The following is an 18,757-nucleotide window of genomic DNA, read 5'->3' as shown; positions in this document are numbered from 1 at the left end:
GGAAGAGACCTCAGGAGGTCATCTAGTCCAACCCCCTGCTCAAAGCAGGACCAACTAAATCATCCCAGCCAGGGCTTTGTCAAGCCGGGCCTTAAAAACCTCTAAGGATGGAGATTCCACCACCTCCCTAGGGAACCCATTCCAGTGCTTCACCACCCTCCTAGGGAAATAGTATTTCCTAATATCCAATCTAGATCTCCCCTACTGCAACTTGAGATCATTGCTTCTTGTTCTGTAAAATGCCACCACTGAGAACAGCCGAGCTCCATTTTCTTTGGAACCCTCCTTCAGGTAGTTGAAAGTTGCTATCAAATTCCCCATCACTCTTCTCTTCTGCAGACTAAATAAGCCCAGTTCCCTCAGCCTCTCCTCGTAAGTCATGTGCCCCAGCCCCCTGATCATTTTCGTTGCCCTCTGCTGGACTCTCTCCAATTTGTCCACATCCCTTCTGTAGTGGGGTGACCAAAACTGGATGCAATACTCCAGATGTGGCTTCACCAGTGCCGAATAGAGGGGAATCATCACTTCCCTTGATCTGCTGGCAATGCTCTGACTAATACAGCCCAATATGCCATTGGACTTCTTGGCAACAAGGGTACACTGCTGACTCGTATCCAGCTTCTCGTCCACTGTAATCCCCAGGTCCTTTTCTTCAGAACTGTTGCTTAGCCAGTCAGTTCCCAGTCTGTAGCGGTGCATGGGATTCTTCCATCCTAAGTGCAGGACTCTGCACTTGTCCTTGTTGAACCTCATCAGATTTCTTTTGGCCCAGTCCTCCAATTTGTCTAGGTCACTCTGGACCCTATCCCTACCCTCCAGCATATCTCTCTCTCCCTCCTAGCTTAGTGTAATCTGTGAACTTGCTGAGGGTGCAATTCACCCCATCATCCAGACCATTAATAAAGATATTGAACAAAACCAGCCCCAGGACCGACCTCCGGGGCACTCCACTTGATACCAGCTGCCAACTAGACATCGAGCCATTGATCACTATCCGTAGAGCCCGACAATCTAGCCAGCTTTCTATCCACCTTATAGTCCATTCATCCAATCCATACTTCTTTAACTTGCTGGCAAGAATACTGTCAAGATATATGATAAAGTCAAGATATATCACATCCTCCACTTTCCCCATATCCACAGATCCAGTTATCTCATCATAGATAGCAATCGGGTTGGTCAGGCATGACTTGCCCTTGGTGAATCCATGTTGACTGTTCCTGATCACCTTCCTCTCCTCCAAGTGCTTCAAAATGGATTTCTTGAGGACCTGCTCCATGATTTTGCCAGGGACTGAAGTGAGGCTGACCGGTCTGGTAGTTACCCAGGTTCTCTTTCTTCTCTTTTTAAAATGCGGGCACTATATGGGTAAGATGGGTAATAAAAGCTAGCTGAATCCTTTCCCGGAAGAAAATCTGCCACATCAGAGGAACACCAAGGAAGAGATGACGAAAATGGGGTCTCAGGGGTTACCTCAAAGCTGAGTTGCTACATGAATCTGGGTGAATGAAGGCTCCGAGGATTCCTCCTGAAGACTGTAAGATTGGGAGATGGGCCAGTTTCATAAAGTGAAGGGACTGGGGTTTGTTGGTGCAACTAGATGGGGAGAGCTGGGAGACTGTTGGAAAGATGAGTGTAGGAGGGGGTGACTGAACTGCTGAAGAATCTGTGATTTGTGCCTATTTTTATGCATTGTTTTAAAAATGGTAAAAATGTGATGTTTTCCCCAGGCACATTTGTTTGCTACCTAAATAAATACATGTGTTAGAGGCAAATTGCTCCCCCACACAAGGACATGTGTACGTAAGCATTAACACATGACATCATGAGCATTTATTCAGGATAGACTTGGTTGCATGGTGAGCCAAAAGGCTGAAAGCCAAGGTCTTTGGATTACTTAAATGCTTTGGATATTTAACAAAACTGCATTTGTAAAATGTCTTATTTCTTTTTTGTAACAGTTGGCTAATGAGCCTCCTGACCTGTGTGGTTGTACAGGGTCTGGCACAGGAATTCTACTCTTTGTAGAGCCCGTTTTATAAACATATAGATCAGGCATTTTCTGTACTAGATTTTGTGCTTGAATCCATTGTAAAATCAGCTGTGCTAAGCTCCAGCAGCCTTTTCTCATTTGCTTGCTTAATGGGAGCCTTCTTTTGTAACTAGGATCTTTATTTTCTGAAGGAAACATTCACAGGCACCAGTCCCAAGGAGTATACTTCATACCAAGAATATACAGTGCATCAGGCTCAGAGAGATAATCACTCCTCCTGACTGCTGTATCATTAAGATTAGAAGCTGAAAAATCTTACTTCATGAGGATTCTCAAGACAAAAGTAAATCTGCTAGCTTTACATCTTCCCCTTTTCATTTTTATTCCCATTCAGTTTTACTGGTTGAGCACAACATCTAGGAATCCTGAGCGTGCACACAGATGAAAAAATAAAATTCCTTTTTATAAGCCTCAGAAGCCTCAAAGGGACTGTATTACTTCCACTCAGCAAAAACTACTTTAAAAAAGATAAAACTATATTTGATAGGTACTGAACGTGGGAATAATCCGGACACAAACATTATGGCACAACATGCCATGCAGTTTCAGTCTGCTGTGGTTTTAGTAGCACATCAGTGACAATGAGCCTGTTGGAAAACCTTTCCCTTCCTTGTGTTTTTGGGATATTTTTAGGAGACCAGTAGAGGTAGTGGGATATGCATGCACATGTACATGGACTGAGTGTGTGCGTGGTGGGGATGGACTGGGTGCACTGTGTTTACAGGAGATTCTGAAGAGCTGCTGACTGATCATTTGTCTATGGATCCTTAAATGGAGCCTGCCCAGCTGCACTTGGTGAGGGCTGCCATCTCTAATATAATGCTGATAGCTCCTGAAAGACTGTTTCACATCTCATCAATGCATGAAATATGAGCGGGGTGGAGCAGGCACTAACAAGTGCCCACTTTACAGGGACCCCATTCAGGCATTGGGTATCAGCATTTGCCAGCAGACAGCAGTTGCAGTCGAGTTAGAGACAGACAATGACAGATTTAGCATCTTGCTCTGATTGTAAATGTAGCCCAGCGCACATGCACAGACTTGTAGTGTGAAGAGCATGCCAAAGAGCTGCCAAAGTCTCAGTGCTATAAACAGCACCTGTGCTGCCAAATGGTGATAGTGCTTGACAGCCATCCCCCTCCACAGTGGCTCATGTTTGTGAAGAAGGATTCTCAAGGTCAGCTCAGGCTTTCTCCAGAAGTAATGTGGTGTTATAATTTAACGATAAAGACTCCCTTTCCCCTCTTTGTGTGAGCAATTGGACAGATCATATAACTGATGGCTAAGGGCTTTCTCAAATTAAACAGTTCATATAGTAAATAAAAGCAATTTGATTAAAGTAATGTGACCAGGAAAGTTATGTCATGTTAACTCGCCAGGGGAAGCTTACTGAAGTAAAGTTTCAAATCAAAGATTTTGTTTCTTTTTATCTTTTTCTGTCTGTCTCTGGCTTCCTTTCAATCAAATCGAATAAGTGATGAAGTGCAGTGAAGTCACACATCTCTCCCTACAAGTGCAGTGACCCAGAGTTTTCTTGCGTGCAGTTTTCTTTTGTTCCATTTTCTGAGAACAAGTCAAATGCTGGTTAACCAACCATCTTTTTCTACTTGTTAAGCTCTTTTCCCCCCTTAATATTCAAAATAATTTTAAGAGCTGTTTCTTGCTCATTTAATTTATTATCTAATATTACTCCTCAAAACAAACTAAGAAAAACCCTGTATAAATTCTGGAAGAAGAAAATGATTTTTAGTTGTGGGGTATGTGAATATCTTCCATTTTCCCCCATGGGAGAAAAAGCCCAGGGGACAAGTTGCTCCTTCCCCCACCCGTGAAGCTGTACATGCCGCCTTCCCAGGCAAGAGTGTAGCTATTCATTTCAAATGGTCTCTGCATACATGCATTGCATAAATTACAGATATTAAGACTTCAGACACAGTCAGAGACATTTAGCAATGAGTTCATAAAAGGTCCCATCCACATACCCACAGTAACCATAATAGTAAATATTGTTCCAATGAAAGTGAAAATAGTGTAGGATGTGGCATATATATTATATTACACACACACACAGTAAGGTTGCAAATTCAAGCAAAGATCAAAAGTTAGGAAATGCAAGAATTAAAGTTGCCTGTGCATCCTTAATGCGGCACCCTTGTGCATATGGATTATGCTACAGGCTTTAGTTATTGGATCACACACTATGTTTTCCATCCTGAAACAAAGGCCAGCCTCCTGCAAAATTTCAAATCCCTGCTCCAACTCATGGGAGTGCTAGAGTTTCTCAAAGAAAAGAGCCTAAGAATTTTTTTGACATGAGTAAAACAGTGTATTTCTCCCTAATTTCCTTCTCAGAAATGGCTGAGCCATTATAGCATCTCTTCCCCCCAACCCCCATGCCCTGAAAGCCTGAGGAAGACATATGTCATGGGAAATTATGGTTAAAATTTGGAAAAGTTATAAGAAACTGAGAATAGGGTCATACATCTTGAGAACCCATCATAACAGACTTGGCTAGCAGCCCTGCCTATAATGCCTACCTACAGCAAAGTCCAGAGTGATGCCAACCTCTGCTGGTTTAGACCCTATATGGATATTCCTGTGGTGATGCTCTCTTATGTTTGCACTAAATTATTTATTCATTAAAATATAGAAAAAATGTTACAACTGAAATCAGAAGGACAACTACAGCAGCCACAGTTTAAAAGTCAGCATTTACACATAATGGTATCTGAAATATCACAGCATTTCCTTATATTTTAAATGGGAATGAATGTGGAACTCTGTGTAAATATTGGCTTTGTAATTGTGACCACTATGATCTTGCTTCTGATGTTGGTGCTGGTTTCCATCTCCAGCCCTCAAACATTAGAGTTTTACTTTAAAACCTGCCTTTTCCATGCAGCTTTTCAGGGAAAATGGCATTCCCATTAACTTCATTGGCAGCAAGATTTCACCCCATGTGGCTTCCCTGCTTGTCCTGTATTAACTTGTATACACTGTTTCTTACCCTGAAACTCTAAGTTTTTTGGTACAAGGACTTGCTACTTATTTGCCCCAGTTCACCTATTGTATTCCACCATGTATAACCAGGAGCATGTTACATCTGTGTTCAATAGACTGCCTTGGTTTGTGTGAAGTTCATGGTATTGGTTTTCATCTATAAAGCCTTTTATGGTTTGGATCTTGACTATGTTAAAGATTACTCCTGGGGGAATTCTATGCCACTGTGCAATGCAGAATTTTGCAGAAATTAATGTTGTGTGTGCAGAATTTTCTTTCCTCCACAGAAATTGGCTGCAGTGCTGCTGGTCACCACTGGGGGCCACAGGACACAGCAGAGTGCAACTCGCACATAGAAGACATTGCCGGGGGAAAGGGGAGGGAGCTAGAGAGTTCCCAGCAGCTGAAGTTCCCCACACGCCCTGAGGGAAGGAGACAGAAAACTCCATACAAACCTAGGACCCAGCATCAGGCTGTTTCTCTCTCTGGATCCCTGGCCTCTGAGGAGTAGTGGGGGCAGGTGTCTGGGCTGGGCTTTGGTTGGGAGGGGTTATGAGTATCTACCCCCCGGCTGGGCTCTCGGAATGGGAGGGGGCAGAGAAACAGGAACTGGGTTGTCATAGGGAGTTTCTTTAACTCTCTACTCCTGTGGGAATTTTTTGTGAATGTCTGTATTGTTACAGACATACTTGCTGACAGGTATTTTGAAATAAATTACCAAAATAATTGAAACTGGTGTGATCATGTACTGTTATTTTGACAAATAAAATTTGCAGAATTTTGCAGAATTTAAGAAGATTATGTGCAGAATTTTTAATGTTTGGGTGCAAGAATTTGTATTTTTTGGGTGCAGAATTCCCCCAGGAGCGAAAGATTATTTCTCTAGGCAGTTGAAACCAACTGGGATTGTCTTTCTCATACACTGAGACTTGTAGAGAGATATATACAGGTACTTCTACAGCATCCATCACTTTATCATCTGAGTACCTTCATATCTTGGGGACAAAAGACAAGGAGTTCCCAATGGAAAGCCCTTGACTTTGACTCAAGGAGCCAGAATGTGCTGACCTTCAGCTAGGGTTTAAAGTGAATTGGATTACAGATCTGACTATGAAATTACAGCCCTCTGAGATGGGTCAGCTTCTGAAAAGGAGCATTAACCATATATTAAACATGCTTTCTGAGGAAAAGGTAACTTTAACTTTTAGTATATCTGAAGTATGTAAAACTACACTGAGAGCATTATGGACTACCTTTTAAAAGGGCAATTGACACAAGATAGTAAAAATTTTGAAAGTTCCTATGTCCCTTAGGAGCTGAAGTCCTTTATCTATTGCATGTTTTCTGCTGACGTATTCTTTTAGGACTGAACCTCAAGTTGAAGTTGCAGACAGGACTGGTGAATGGTGTGGGAATTTGTTCCCAGGTTGGTCTTTTTGTATCATCCCTCAGGATTTAGTGAGCCCCACTATTTTGTTCTCAGTCACAAGCAGGAATGACAATGCAGCATTAGTGACTTGCTAATAACAAGACATCTTTCCCAGAGCAATCACAGAGATCCTGTGTTGGTAGGTGAAGTATTTGCAGATATTTACGAGTTTTTGATGATTGTGTAGTTGCCAGATGGCTTCCCTCTAAAAATATTTTCAATATCCTTTTCATTTCAAAGTTCATATTTTTAAAAAGTGTCAAACAATTCATGAGAGAATAGTGTTTACTTATATGAAAAAAGAAAAAATTGTTCTACTGATTACGGGTTCCAGTCAAAGATTCATTAGAATACTTTAAAAAGGCATTTTGCAAAGAGCAGTAACTCTCTTGTTTGCTATACAAAACGCATCTGTGATGAGCTGCCTACAAATAGCCTTTTTACATAGACAGGGCTCCTTGTTTGTGAGATTCCCTATTCAAACATCTGGTGTTTTCAAGATATTTCTGGAGGCAAGTGGCTCTCTTTCTTTCCATGCCCAAGAGCCAAGAAGGGTTGAAGAGTTTTCCAGTATTATTGTTTGCTGGGAGGCGATAGATCTGAGCCATGTTGGGAAATGGATGATGGAGGGGAAACACCTTTTGCTTTTCTGTCATGAAGACTGAAGTAACAAAATGTTTGCTATGCCCCACCAAGGATCCAGGGGGCTGCAACTGCATTAAATCTAAAGTTCTGCTCTAGAACTCATAAGGATCTCCACAGAAAAGCACTTTCACAAAAGCCTCAGCCTTCATTGTTAATAATTGTCTTGATTCAGCAGAGCTTTTAAAAAATGTGGAATCTCTCTGTCTTTTTGGAGCCCATTTAACAGGTCCCCATGTTGGATATCCCTGGTGTGGCACCAGGATGTCCTTTAGTAACCAGAATCATGTCTTAGTGTATTATCTAACAGGCAGCAAAATCAGATTTGTTCTCAAGAGGATGTTCCATTCGACAAGCTTGTGCTAAGGAACAGGCTAGCCCTTAGGCTTGGATTCTGCTCATTGCTCTGTGTTGATGTATACAAACTGCCTTCATTTCTCAGGAATGGTGCAATTATTTGGGAATTGAGTACTGTTGACATAAAGAACAGATGTGAAATCTTGAGATAAGTTCCGTAATTAATTTCTTAAGGGTCAGACTAGCTCAAGAGAAGACTGCATGGAAGGGAGAATGCGCAGAAGCATGAAGAGAAGTCAGGACAAACTAGCAGCTTTCTTTTTAGGCAGGAATAATTTTGTGGGCCACCTTTAATGGCCATGTGAATGTAATATGCAGTGCGGCCAATGGCAAAAACTAGGTTCCAAAAGAGGAAAACATCTTGATCAGGATACCACTTAAGCACCTGCTTAACAACTTCAATGGGACTTAAGCACCTGCTTAAAGTTAAGTAAGTGCTTAACTGGTGTCTGGAATGGATATGTCGTTAAGCATGTATTTAACTGCTTTCCTAAATAGGGGCTCCAGTACTTGGCCCTAGTTGTGCAACAAAATGGTGAAAATTGTTTAGTTTGCTGTTTTCATCATTTTCAGCGAGAATGCCAGAATTATGCCTAAGGCAAGGCACAAAGCTAGTTTCACTCGTAAGAAAGCAATCTGCCTTTTGCGTTTTGAAAAATAGCAAAAACTCTCAAATGTTTCACATTTCACAAAACCTTGCTACACCTTGATGGTTTTGGTGCCAGTGAGAATTTCTGATGCTAAGCTCCAGATTTGAATGGCCACTGACATAAACTAGCTCGTAGGAGAGGGTGCTGCTTCTCTGCTGTTGTCTGAACAAATATAGAAAGTGAGACAACTGTAGTGTGGGTGACATGAACTGAGTGGTGTGTGTTTGAGACAGAAAGAACATTGTCACTTATTTTTAAGGCTAAATAATAAGCTTCATTGTAGTTACACAGGGAAGTAGATGATTAGATCCTTGTTTTGCTTCCTTTTTACGTTTATCCATGCTTGCTAATAAAGAGCTAAATAATATAAATATCATACAGAATAGATGTTTACAAATAGTGGACCACATTCTGAAATCCTTACCCACTTTTTGAATGGTCCTGACTTATGCTGCAAATGACTTCATGGGAATGCATAAGTAAGGACTGGGCAAAAGGTGGGTAAAGACTTCAGGATTTACAAACTCCACATTCTCTTGCCTTTCTCGCCTTCAGGGCCTGATCCTGTAAGTATGCTCAAATGCTCTTAAAGCTCACAAAAAGAGTGGATGGGAGAAAGAGGAGGAGGAGAAACTGTTCCATTTTGCATAAATTCTTAAATATTCATGGGGGTGGGGGCAGAGCATGAGAATGACTCTGGAGCCTGGTGGTTAGATCACTCACTTGGAAGGGGCAAGATGCAGATTTCAGTCCCTGTTCAAATGAATATTTAATTACTTATACCAGCAGTTCTCAAACTGTAAGAAAGGACCCCAAGGTGAGTCACGACCCCATTTTAATGGGGTCGCCAGGGCTGGCATTAGACTTGCTGGGGCCTAGGACTAAGCCAAAGCACAAGCCCCACCGCCTTGGGACGAAGCCCGAGGGCTTCAGCATTGGGTGGCAGGGCTCAGGTTACAGGCCCCTCACCTGGGGCTGAAGCCCTTGGGTTTTGATCCCTCTGCACCCGCCCGGGGCAGCGTGGCTCAGGTGAGCTCAGGTTTTGGTCCCCCGTCCTGGGGTCATGTAGTAATTTTGTTGTCAGAAGGGGGTGACAGTGCAATGAAGTTTGAGAACCCCTGATTTATACAAAGTGGAATGGCTCCAATAGGAGAGGTTGAGAGAGACCCCCCCGTCCCCAAAAACCTCATAGCCCAGTGGTTAGGGCACTCTCCTGAGATATGGGAGACCAAGGCAGAGGAGGGATTTGAACCAGGTCTCCCACATTCCAAGTAAGTGCTCTGACTACTGGGCTAAAGAGTATAAAGCGGGGGTCAGCATCATCCCCCCCTCTTCCCTTTGGCCTTTCCTACTGGCTAGCTTAGGCAACTTCCTGCTCAACGTGCTGGCTTCTGTGAATCCCTTGTTCAGGAGCCTAACTCTCCCCATTCATTGTACGGGGAGCCTGGGCACATAAGTCAAGCCTTTGAATTTTAGGTGCCTGAAAGTTAGGGGTTGCAATGTCTAAATCCCCTTTGTGAATCTGGGCCAAGGGGGAATTCTAGCTGAGTGACCCACCCAAGGGCACAAGCTGCAGCACAGCCACGTTGTGTCCCTTCCAGCATGAGTGAGCGTTCCCGGGGCACATCTCTAGCTATTAAAGTTTCTAGATTCAATGAGTACTTCAGCTGGATTGGGGGAGACATTGTGGGTATTTTTTTTAATGTGGCATACAATCAACCGTCCAGAACTTTGGGAAAGATCCAGCCATCCTGGCGTGAGAACAAGAGAAGCATTTTAAGAAAGAAAGGAGAAGGGGGGGGGGAAGCTTAAGGGTGTAGATTTGTTTTATGTCTCTCTTTTAAGCATTTGAGACAGAGCAGACCTGAGGGGAGGCAAGAAAGCAAGAAGTAGCCAAAGTCCAAAGCTCCATGTTCAGTGTGTGGGGTTTGTTCCCCCCATTTTGCCTGTTTATTATTGGCTTTGCTGTCAAGTTCCAGATGCTGCCTCAGTATCTCATGGTGGAGAGACTGTTAAAGAATAATGGAGTGTAGAATCACTGTCTGTGAACCAGATTGAAATCTGACCTGTGTGGGCTGCAGTAGCATGCAACAAAATATTCTCATTAAGAAGGGTGTTTACTTTTACGATTTAAGGAGAAATCAGTTTTTATTTCTTTGCAAGAGCACTTGTTTTAAGCACAGAATGCAAAGGCAACGTTAGGGGAGACGGGAAGAAAGAAGCAGCCCAAAGCAGTCTGGCTGAATGTTTTCTTAATCTGCCTTATCTATACTGCACATTTGTTGGTTTATTGCTTTATTAGTAGATGCCTCTTTACTGCATTCTAATCCAGTTGCATACTTTGGTCATGGGTGCTTATGAGGTCTCTATTTACAGCCTGTATTTGTGACACACTTCGCATTGTGTGTACTTTTTTGTTTTATAGTTTTAGCATACTTTGTAGCATGCAGTTTCTCAAATAAAATAGAATTTAGAGTTATATAGCAGCTTTATATTCCAGGTATTTAATTGAAAGTACTTTCAGAGTGATGACTTTGCTACTTGACAATGCACTGTATGTGCAGGCAGACTGAGAAGTAGTTGTGTGCCTAGTTTATAGTTCAGAAAAAGTGTGGGACTTTAACCCTGTAATGCTGACCGTGGGTATGTTGCTCAGGACAGTGGGTGATCCCATACTTCTTTTGGAAAAATGACACTGAATCATCAACAGCCACTGGGGAAGGACCAAAGAGAACATGATGCAATGCCTTGTCCAAAACACAAAGTCTAACTGTGCAGCTCTAGTGAAAGAGTATGCTCATATGCAGCTCTGAGGTTACTGGGAGGTGGAAAGGTAAGTCCCAAATGAAAATAAGGCCCGGGGCATGCTAGTGGTGTCTTTATGCTGTTGGTCACAGACAGACTGAGTGGATGAAGCCCACTGCTTCCCTCAGTGCTGAACTGGGGCCAGGCAGGTCCATGCTGTGTATTAGCTTGCTAGCTTTGCCCCAGTAGTGTGTGGGTTCAGGTCACTTGCCAGCATTGTCTGAGTATATCTCACTTAATCATTTCCCTACCATTGCAGAGGCCTCGGGCACTGGTGCACCTCAGTTCTTACTATTCTCTGCCTGTGGCACATAATAGTGTAGTCTCCTATGGGCTATGACACTTACGTTTTATTTTGGTTGTTGGGCTTAGTGTGCGGGTGCTGGATGATGTTAGTGGCTTCTGCTATTCAAGTCAGACTAGATGATCTAATGGTCCCTTCCGGCCTGAAACTCTATGACTGACTCTCTGTTGAGATCTCCTTCAGGCTCATGTGGCAATACAGCACCCCACTCAGCGGGTTAAGAGTAGCTTAGGCCTCCCTTAAAATAGAAATGTATTTTGACTGCTTTTGGTCCTGGCAGGCCTTGTAAACAGACTCAGATTTTGAGCTATTGTGCTTAGCATATATACCAGTTCACTTGTCTGATGGTTTTAAATAATTTGAACTGGGGTCAAGGCAATTTGAGCTCTTCCATAGGGGTGAAATTTTGGCCCGGGACTCTTGAATCAGATAAAGAAACATAAGATCAAAGTCTTTGAATGTTGCTGCTGCTTTTGCACAAACAAAATAAATACAACGTAAGATCTGTCAGAATAAAAATTCTATGCTTAGATTTGTGTAATTCTGTTGAACGAAGGTATGACTAAAAATATCAGTTCAGTAACAGCGATATGAAATCCAACAAGAGGTTGTCAACTGGCCTTCTTGCAGATGCTCTTGATCCTGCAGTGACCAGAGGAAAGCAAGAGGGGCATTAGATAATTTGCTGATTGAAGAACCACTTAAGCATTTATTTCTTTGCATCTCTTGGGGCTAAGCTGGCAAGCTACAAAATTTAACTTTCACTCATGGTAGAAGAAAAGAGAAGGAAGAAATGATGAACAGGAGGGAAGGTCAATCTGCAGTCAAAGCTAGAAGATACTGTCAAAAGGTTTATTCATTTAGATCCCTCTGAAGTGGCTCACCACCTTCTCAGAAATTATTTTTTCAAGAGGAAACAAAGGACAATAAGGTATCTTTTGAAGTTAGAGCTGCTTTTTTCCCCCTTATAATGAAATCTGACAGATCATCTTTGATCTCTGGACAGTCTTCAATCTTGTATAGCTTTGATTGCTAACATAATGGATATGTTGTTTTCTGTATACACTGAAAGTGGGTCTTACACAATCTAATTAGCATGGATGTTAATAAACAAAAAAGTGATACCTCATACAGAGGGTGCGGGTTAGGAAAGGAAGACAGATTTACATTCATGTTATCACTTTGAGCATGAGAGACTGAAGCAGAGAAATATAGACTGCAGCGAGCCATAACACAGCATGCTGCTGTAATAAAAGTGTGCTTTTACAGGATTAACACAAGTGGGCTGTGTTGATGCCTCTCGGTGTGTGTAAGTCTTATCTTGCAGTGTCATGTTTCTGGAGAGCACACTGGTGTTTGCCAGCGAACGCTTGATTAGTACAATAGCATTATGAGAGACTCCCCTTTCTCTTGGTAATATGCAGTAGGCAGCTCTAGTGGAACAGATTGTGAAAGCTGCTAGCAGGAATGTCTATCCCCTCCACCCGCTTAGCTGGTTATCATAAAAGAACAAATGTATTAGTGCGGGAACAGAGCCCAACTTTGGCCCTGATCTTGCAATATGATCTGCACAGGGCTTCAGGCAGGAAGGGGATCCACCTGTAAAGATCCAGTTGCAGAATCAGAGCCCAGAAATTGTCCTAAAATGGCACCACAAAAATGGCTGATGGAAAATATCTCAAACAATTTCACTGTGAAAAATGTCCACAGTGAAAAATAAAAATGTTGGCCAGTACTATTGATAAGATGGCATTTGGAGTACCATGCCTGTTTTTGGAAGCTATACTGCAGGAAGGCCCCTGAAGAAAATACTAAACATCTAAGCTATCCAGGGCAGGGACCATCTCCTCATCTGTGTTTGTGCAGAGTGCTGTACAATTCAGCCCCAATCCTGATTGGACGCTACAATATAATATAATGCATGAAGTACAAAAGGGCCAGGGGGAATGATAAAGTATTTCAGGAGTTTAAAATACCTGGTTCTTTTTGAAAAGAGGTTTACAATATGAAGGGAGATAACTGAAGATATGTATGGCTTCCTTAAAATTGTTTGCTTGAGAGTGTGTGAAGCTCAACAACAAGAGAGCATGAACTGAAACTCAGAAAGGTCCAGCCTCTCTAGGAGATGTTTCTTTACAATGAGGGTAGTTCTATTTTGGAACAGACTAGCCAAAGGAGAAATAAAAATGAAATTGTTACCATGCTAAAGAAAAGTATATGAAAGGGACACAGATGGTGCACAAGCCAACCTCCAGCAAATAACATGGTTGGATGGGCATGTACAGTCTCCTCCAAACTTGGAATATTATTGTGTAAACTTTTTGTGTTGAAAAACCACTGTGGGCACCACTGCGACCTTGACATTTACTATTCAGACTAACTACCAATGTACTGATGCATTTCCCCTTTTAAATACAGAGAATATATGATGGGGCAGCTGCCCCACACCGGCAGAAAAGGGATTAAAAACAGCTGTAGGGAGGCTGCGCAGGAGGCAGCCAATCAGAGAGGGCTGGGCTGGCCCATATAAGAAGGGCTGCAGAACAGAGCAGCTTTAGTCATGCTCTGGAGCTTGAGATGGGAGGTGGACTGGCTGCCTTCTAGGTGGAAGAAAGCTAGCACCTGGGGCACGATCAGGGGAGTGAGAGTGAGCTCCTGGGTGGCTGAAGCCTTGAGGTAAGGGTGAAGAAGGTTCTAGGGCCATGGGGAAGTGGCCTGGGGAAATAGACTGAGTGATTGGAGGGGACATAGCAAGTGGCTGCTATCTACAGGATCCGTGGGCCAGCACCCGGAGTAGTGGGTGGGCTTGGGTCCTTCTTCCCCCTCCCCTACTCCTTGCCACTGGGGAAGTAGCTAAACAGTAGACTGTGGTTGCCACTGAAGGAAGTGGCTGGACAGTGGACTGCAGTTCCCCTGGAAGGGGTGAGAACTGAGTGTGACACAACCAGAGGGTGTGTGGTCCTTGGAGTGACATGGGTTCAGGAGGAGAATTGATGGCAGTGAGATACCACCAGAAGAGGGCACACTCATGAACAGAGCTAATCCATAGGACAGCCAGGAGGAGGTGCCATAGTGGTGGGTCCCACCCTGTCACAAATACCACAAACACAAAGGTACAAGTAATACTGCAATATGGTATACACCAAACATTTTAATGGAACTCACTGTAGGAGTTCATACTAGTCTGAAATACTTATAATTAAAATACAGTATCTGCTAGTCAAATATACTTCTATGCCTTGGGTGAAATTTCTAGAGGCACTCAGCCTTGCCCTAACTTTAGTCCTATTAAGGTCAATGGTAAAGCACTTTTGAAACCCCCATTTGTTTTGCACATAAAAAGCTGTATACTATGGGGCCAGTTCTATCTGCTGTTCTAATACAGCAAATGATATCAGCTGGACTGTGGTGTTTGATTGCTATCAGATGGTGAGCTTCAATTTATCCCACTCTTGCAGAGTGGTCCAAATTATTATTCTCTATAATAGCAGGATTGCTGTGCCTGAATGAGTGTTTTCGATGGAGTGTCCTGCCTTGGGGAATCTGCTGATGGCAGGGCAGCTTTAAAGTATGGCTGGGGCCTGCTTTGGGGCTGTTCTGCCTGATTGCAAGGCCCCCCATGTTGACCTCCACCAGTGCAACCTCATATCAAGCACTGACAGAGACCCTGTGCCTGGATTTTACAGCAGAGGAAGTCAGTGTAGCCTAGGCTCGAATCAAGGCCCATAACTTTGAGAGGGCATGTAGAAACCTCTCTTGAATATTGACTGATCACAACCCTGGTATCATTCAAAGCAGTACTGAAAGCTGGTTTTGATTTGGCCAGTTCATTTTATTCATTGTGAGTTGGATGTTTCATATACAGTACGTTCAGACTTTGGAGACTTGTTTGAGGGCTTATTGCCTTATTTTTATACCATTCTTGCAAATTAGTTTTCTAAATTTTGTATGGGCACCCAGAGGACTCTAGCTATATAGCACCAAGAAATTATGATGATGATTATAATGATACTCTTTAATTATTAATTAAAATTACAATATAAATAGAATTCTTGAAAGGAAAATTGAATTCCAATTTAAGATTGAAAGTGGAATAATACATTGCACAGTAACTGACCTATGATCCACATCTGTCACTGATACAGTACCTCACTGAATCATTAGACATGCATTCACCTCTTGTACAAGCACAGAGACCAGTAGCAGTTGCAAGAGGGCCTTTGAAGGACAATTCATTTACATGCTATAGTTCTAGAAAGCGACCAAAGGCTGTCCAAATGTAATGGACAATGTAAATGCCATAATGAGTGCATTCATATCAACTGAGGGGAGGCATGAGTTTCAGAGACCATAGCAGACTGAGATGGTTGAATTGTACGTGCATCCAGCCTTGCATGCATGTAGTTTATACTACAATATCCCTTGGCAAGTTAGAGCAGCCTAAAGGCTGCCAGTAGTTAAGGCACATCAGAGCACAGGAGACCACTAGCCACGCCGTTAACCACAGTCACACTATCACTCTAGCTCTATATCTGCTAAGGATTTCCCTAGGCTGGGGTCGTCCTCCTATTAAGAGTGCACACAACTTTCCTAACACTTGCCATGTCTGCCGATACCGGTTTAGGCTGGACAATGACACTGGAAGACTACAAAAGTGTATTAGCACAGCCAAGGACCAGAAGCCAAAATCTCTAAATTGTCTCCAGAACGTCGGTCCTTTGAGCCTAACTTTTGGGATAGGTGGACTTGTGTGAGTTATGTCCCTAATCTTTCACAAAATGGTATTCTTTCAGAGCAGGACTGTGGCATTAGAACCATCACCTAATCATATTGTTTTGATAATACTGTTCCCAGAACATTATGTTCTTAAGGGTTGTCTCAGAGAAGGCGAAAATAAACCGGACTTTCGTTCCTCCACAGCATTCTTATCAAGATTAGTTGAAAATAAAGGATGGTTAATTGCAGCAATTGCCTCACATCTGTGTGTCGTTTTGGCTTTCTAACCAAAACATCTATCACCTCAAATGTTTAAAATGGATGGATTGCACTCTGTAGATTACCTTGAAACTGTAATCCCATCATCTCCCTAATATCTGGGATTTTAGAGGTAAACCTAATTTTTGTCTTAATCTTGAAGATGTGAAGATTGTTTTGAATTCCTTTTGTGGATGGTGGTCCCTGTCTATATCCTTCTATCAATTCCTCTTTCATTCTTTTTCTTCTGGGGTGTATTGGGCAAGATTACAAGCAGAAATTAAAAAAAGAAAAAGGAAATAGGGTTATATTATTAAATGTCACCTTCCTCATCAACCCCCACAACAAAACCACTCTCACTTGTTAAAATATTTTTGTCATTATTTGCATTTGGAAATCTTCCCACAGTTTTATTGATCATAAATAATATGCTATTAAATGGCTTGAACTGTATTGCACACAAATAAAGCTTTGTTATAATGATTACTTCAAATCAGTGGCTTCAGAGGCAAAACTGGATTAATATAAATCCTTCAAAGACTAAAACACATTTGCAGATTAATGCTGATCTCTGCTTAACCCCCCCCAACTCACTCTTCTGCATTGATTTATCTAAACAAGGCCAGCTGGCTGCACACAGTGAATTGCTTCCTCTCTAGGTCAATTAACAGACACCTGGACAGGATTCAGACCTTTGTTATGATCAGAAAATCCCATTAGATGTTGCGACAGGTGGCTGTCAAATGCCTGATACCAACATGAATATTGTATTTGGAAACTTGAAGTAGATGGTATGAAAAGCCTGACAGCTATAAGTCTCATATGCAGAATTGACTCCTTTATTGACTGATGCTATCTCTCAAATAGAAGGAATCTGCTCTAGCTGTTTGATTTTAATATGATAGAAAATTATTTTGGATGATAGCTGAAAAGGGATTGAGTCACCAAGAACTCTGCATAACTATATTACCATAGGTAGTAGCCTAAACAGGAAAGATGGGCTCCCATTTTATTGCAAGTGAGAGAAATTGCCTTAAATATGACAAGGCTATGTTCATTTATATTCCAAACAAACTGGAAGAGCTTCTTATAAATTATTAATCCCCGGACTGGTTGTGCACTACCCTGAGCTGTTGTCTGGGCCATACTTTCTCAGTCTCCATATGGGGATATTTAGTCCATTGCTGAAGCTGTTATTTCAGGTCATGCTGGTTCCCACCCCTCCTTCTCCCAGAAATCTACACAATCTACACTTGTGGCTGGAACTGAAATTAGAGCCTTTGCTGAGTTTCCAAAGCAATCACTGGGCAGTTTGTTTTTTAAAGTGTGAAATCCTGACTCCACGAAGTCCATGACAAAACTCCCATTGCTGTCAATAGGGCCAAATAGTTCTACATGTCTGCATTTAGGACCTGCTCCAAAGTCCAGTGAAGTCAATGGGAGTCTTTCCATTGAAATCAATTGGCTATGGACTAGGTGCCTATTGGCTGGGATTAGGAGCAGGCCCTGAAGGTGGAGGTATGGACTTTTCTAAAACTAATATTAGCTTTAGGCTCTGAAGAGATTAAGCGCATCCACACTGATGTGAATCTGAGACAAACTTACAAATCTTTTGAAATTACCCAGTTGCTATTACCTTATTTAGGTGCACTGGGAATTATACTATTTTTGTGAATACCTTATTTAAGAATGTACTGTTCCTATATTTTAGGAAATGATATGGCTGGGCCAGAAATGCTGATATTTATGATTGACTAGCTCTTTGGCTAGCTTCCCATACATATATTGGACATCAGTATGTGTCAGGTAATTGACTGCTGGCTTATAATTAAAAGTACAAAATGTAGCAACCCCTTTTCCCCCTAAGTTTTCCCCCAAACCACTTGAAAATTTAGACGTTAGAGGTAAAAAAGGCATATTAGATTGCCTTGTCCATGCCTTTTGTTTGCAGGATATAGACTCTACATAGACAGACGTTCAACTGATACTACACTTGATCTTAGACTAAAGACTGAGAAGTTATAATGGGAGAGGCTAACAATGCTATCTCTTCAGGAAGTGTTTAGCTACTGTACTGGTACATTAAGTCTATAAAATCATAGTACAGTATTTCTTTAAAAATGTTACAGTTAATAGACTTTGAAAGATGTATGGTGGGCAGATACAATTTTTCCATAATATATGTTTATCACAAATTACACAGACACACACACTTATAGGATCATGATTTTTTCTGAGTAACTACAGATGAGTGGGAATAACTCTATTAATAAATACAGTAAATTGTGACTATTGGGATGCACATTTCATCTGTGTCTTGAAAAGAAAAATGCATGTTTAAGAAAGTTGTAACAGGCTGTGTGTGGAATTTAGGCATGCATGACATTTACATGTGGGATTGTAAATATGAGAATGAAGATGCTCCTTTCAGACTATAAAACAAAACCAGCAGTGCATTTCTAAAGGAATATTGCATGCTTTGGGTGTGGGCTGAGGCATGAGAGCAAGAAGGACAATAATCCAGGAATACAAAGTCTGTTTTG

The sequence above is a fragment of the Lepidochelys kempii genome, chromosome 5 (assembly GCF_965140265.1).
Source record: "Lepidochelys kempii isolate rLepKem1 chromosome 5, rLepKem1.hap2, whole genome shotgun sequence".
In the NCBI taxonomy this organism is placed as follows: Eukaryota; Metazoa; Chordata; order Testudines; family Cheloniidae; genus Lepidochelys; species Lepidochelys kempii.
This window is presented reverse-complemented; position numbering follows the sequence as displayed.